This window comes from Scyliorhinus canicula, chromosome 16 (assembly GCF_902713615.1).
Source record: "Scyliorhinus canicula chromosome 16, sScyCan1.1, whole genome shotgun sequence".
NCBI classification, from domain to species: domain Eukaryota; kingdom Metazoa; phylum Chordata; class Chondrichthyes; order Carcharhiniformes; family Scyliorhinidae; genus Scyliorhinus; species Scyliorhinus canicula.
The window spans coordinates 85,546,433-85,550,954 of NC_052161.1; positions in this window are offsets into that span (position 1 = coordinate 85,546,433).

Consider the following 4,522-nt stretch of genomic DNA (forward strand, 5'->3'; position numbering starts at 1 on the left):
GTCAGTACTGAGGGAGTGATGCACTGTCAGAGGGTCAGTACTGAGGGAGCGCAGCACTGTCTGAGGGTCAGTACTGAGGGAGTGTCGCACTGTCAGAGGGTCAGTACTGAGGGAGTGCCGCACTGTCAGAGGGTCAGTACTTTTTTTTTTTTTAATTTAGATTACCCAATTATTTTTTCCAATTAAGAGGGCAATTTAGCGTGGCCAATCCACCTAATCTGCACATTTTTGGGTTGTGGGGTGAAACCCACGCAGACACGGGGAGAATGTGCAAACTCCACATGGACAGTGACCCAGAGCCGGGATCGACCTGGGACCTCAGCGCCGTGAGGCAGTTGTGCTAACCACTAGGCCGCCGTGCTGTCAGAGGGTCAGTACTGAGGGAGTGCCGCACTGTCAGAGGGTCAGTACCGAGGGAGTGTCGCACTGTCGGAGGGTCAGTACTGAGGGAGTGCTGCACTGTCAGAGGGTCAGTACTGAGGGAGTGCCGCACTGTCAGAGGGTCAGTACCGAGGGAGTGTCGCACTGTCGGAGGGTCAGTACTGAGGGAGTGCTGCACTGTCAGAGGGTCAGTACTGAGGGAAAGCCACACAAGTGCCAGTCCAGTTCTGGCTCTATCTCTGTATTTTTCTTTCACTCTGTCTCACTGTATTCCAGTCAGTCTCTCTATCTCTGTCTCTCTCTTTCATTTTCTCTTTCTCTCTCTATACCTGTCTCTCTCAATCTCCTTTACTTTTATTTCACTCTCGCTTCATCTGTGTGTCTCACTCTCTATCTCTAGGGCAGCATGGTGGTACAGTGGTTAGCACTGTTGCCTCATGGCACCGAGGTCCCAGGTTCGATCCCAGCTCTGGGTCACTGTCCGTGTGGAGTTTGTACATTCTCCCCGTGTTTGCGTGGGTTTTGCCCCCACAACCCAAAAATGTGCAGGGCAGGTGGATTGGCCATGTTAAAATTACCCCTTAATTGGAAAAAATTAATTGGGCCCTCAAAATTAAAAAAAAACTCTCTCTGTCTCTCTCACTTTGTCTCTCACCGTCTCCCTCTCTCCCTTTGTCTTTTGCTCTCACTCACTGCCTTTCTTTCACTCCTTCTGTCTCTCTCCATCTCTCTTTGTCATTCTCTTGCTCTTCTCTCCCTCGCATTCTTTCGTTCTCCCTCTCTCTATCTCTTCTTCTCTTTCTCACTTTCTCTCGTTCTCTCTCTCCTTGGATCTCTCCCTCAGCCTTGCCCTCTTTGGCCCTCTCGCTCTGTGTCTCTCCCATTTTTCCCCTCTCTCTGTCTCTCGCCATCTCTATCTGTCGCTTTCCTGCTCTCTCACCATCTCTCTATCTCTTCTCTCTCTGTCTCTCGCTTTCCCTCTCGCAATCTCTCTGTCTCTCACAATCTCTCTCTCTGTCTCACTCTCTTCTCTGCCTCTCTCTCTATCTCTCTTTCTGTCTCTCTGTCTCTCACAGTCTCTCTCTGTCGCTCTCTAGTTCTGACAGTATCCCCAGGGGCCCTGAAATCTCCATGGAGAAATGTGAAGTGAAGAACTGTCAGAAAAAACACCAAGAGAGACAGTGTAAGAATCATGGAATTTATATCAGATAACGGGTAGATACAAAACACAGAGAAAGAAGGCGAATCCGGCATGGCTGAGCTTGTAAACATGATTCACAGTTTTGTAGGGGCCCACAGACGCCTCGTCCAATATTTACACTGCCTGTGGGCCTCAATTCCCCTCTGACCTGACGAAGCAGCCTCGCAGGATTTCAAAGGTTAAGGCTGGGTTGGTGTTCGGTGGCCATTTTGAAAACCTGGCCTAGGTGTCAAGGCTTCATCCATCTCTGCCAATTGCAAAGTAGGTTTTGTTCATAAAATTCCCATCTACATCAAACGGGGTGGGAGTGGGGAGGGTACAACTCACTCCTGATGCTACTTAGGCCACTCAACAAGACGGTTTTCATTGGATGACCGGCAAGGCTATTTTTCAATATTTTTTAGGTCTTGGATGGGTGTCCATTGGGAATGTGTACAGTGGGGGTGAACAGGAAGGGGTTTGGGTCCATTGGGATTGTGTACAGTGGGGGCGACGGGAAGGGGTTTGGGTCCATTGGGATTGTATAGTGAGAGCGACGGGAAGGGGTTTGAGTCCATTGGGATTGTGTACAGTGAGAGTGAATGGGAAGGGGTTTGGGTCATTGGGATTGTGTACAGTGGGGGTGAATTGGGAGATCATTTGGGTCCATTGGGATTGTGTACAGTGGGGGTGAACAGGAAGGGGTTTAGGCCCATTGGGATTGTGTACAGTGAGGGTGAACAGGGAGGGGTTTGGATCCATTGGGATTGTGTACAGTTGGGGTGAATTGGGAGAAGGTTTGGGTCCATTGGGAATGTGTACAGTGGGGGTGAATGGTCAGCAGTTTGGGTCCATTGGGATGTGTGCAGTGGGAATGAACGAGAAGGGTTTTGGGTACATTGGGAATGAGCGGGAAGGGGTTTGGGTCCATGGGGATTGTGTATAGTGGGAGTGAACGGGAAGGGGTTTGGGTCCATTGGGATTGTGTACAGTGGGAGTGAACGGGAAGGGGTTTGGGTCCATGGGGATTGTGTACAGTGGGAGTGAACGGGAATGGGTTTTGGTCCATTGGGATTGTGTACAGTGGGGATGAATTGGGAGAGGGTTTGGGTCCATGGGGATTGTGTACAGTGGGGGTGAATTGGGAAAGGGTTTGGCTCCATTGGGATTGTGTACAGGCGAGTGAACAGGAAAGGGCTTGGGTCCATTGGGAATGTGTACAGTGGGAGTGAATGGGAAGGGGTTTGGTCCATTGGGATTGTGTACAGTGGGGATGAATTGGGAGAGGGTTTGGGTCCATTGGGAATGTGTACAGTGGGAGTGAATGGGAAGGGATTTGGTCCATTGGGATTGTGAACAGTGGGAGTGAATGGGAAGGGGTTTGGGTCCATTGGGATTGTGAACAGTGGGAGTGAATGGGAAGGGGTTTGGTCCATTGGGATTGTGAACAGTGGGAGTGAATGGGAAGGGGTTTGGGTCCATTGGGATTGTGAACAGTGGGAGTGAACGGGAAGGGGTTTGGGTCCATTGGGATCGTGTACAGTGGGAGTGAAGGGGAAAGGGTTTGGGTCCATTGGGATTGTGCACAGTGGGAGTGAACAAAAAGGGGTTTGGATCCATTGGGTTTGTGTACTGTGGGAGTGAATGGGAAGGGGTTTGTGTCCATTGAGATTGTGTACAGTGGGAGTGAACGGGAAGGGGTTTGTGTCCATTGGGATTCTGTACAGTGGGAGTGAACGAAGAGTTATGGACCCATTGGGATTGTGTACAGTGGGAGTGAAGGTGAAGGGGTTTGTGTCCATTGGGATTGTGTACAGTGGGAGTGAACGGGAAGGGGTTTGGGTCAATTGGGAATGTGTACAGTGGGAGTGAATGGGAAGGGGTTTGGTCCATGGGGATTGTGTACAGGGGGGGTGAATTGGGAAAGGGTTTGGCTCCATTGGGATTGTGTACAGGCGAGTGAACAGGAAGGGGCTTGGGTCCATTGGGATTGTGAACAGTGGGAGTGAATGGGAAGGGGTTTGGGTCCATTGGGATTGTGAACAGTGGGAGTGAACGGGAAGGGGTTTGTGTCCATTGGGATTGTGTACAGTGGGAGTGAACGGGAAGGGGTTTTGGTCCATTGGGATTGTGTACAGTGGGGATGAATTGGGAGAGGGTTTGGGTCCATGGGGATTGTGAACAGTGGGAGTGAACGGGAAGGGGTTTGGGTCCATTGGGATTGTGTACAGTGGGAGTGAACGAAAAGGGGTTTAGATCCATTGGGATTGTGTACTGTGGGAGTGAATGGGAAGGAGTTTGTGTCCATTGAGATTGTGTACAGTGGGAGTGAACGAAGAGTTTTGGACCCATTGGGATTGTGTACAGTGGGAGTGAAGGCGAAGGGGTTTGTGTCCATTGGGATTGTGTACCGTGGGAGTGAACGGGAAGGGGTTTGGGTCAATTGGGAATGTGTACAGTGGGAGTGAATGGGAAGGGGTTTGTGTCCATTGGGATTGTGTACAGTGGGAGTGAACGGGAAGGGGTTTGGGTCAATTGGGAATGTGTACAGTGGGAGTGAATGGGATGGGGTTTGGTCCATGGGGATTGTGTACAGTGGGGGTGAATTGGGAAAGGGTTTGGCTCCATTGGGATTGTGTACAGGCGAGTGAACAGGAAGGGGCTTGGGTCCATTGGGAATGTGTACAGTGGGAGTGAATGGGAAGAGGTTTGGTCCATTGGGATTGTGAACAGTGGGAGTGAATGGGAAGGGGTTTGGGTCCATTGGGATTGTGAACAGTGGGAGTGAACGGGAAGGGGTTGTGTCCATTGGGATTGTGAACAGTGGGAGTGAAGGCAAAGGGGTTTGTGTCCATTGGGATTGTGTACCGTGGGAGTGAACGGGAAGGGGTTTGGGTCCATTGGGATTGTGAACAGTGGGAGTGAACGGGAAGGGGTTGTGTCCATTGGGATTGTGTACAG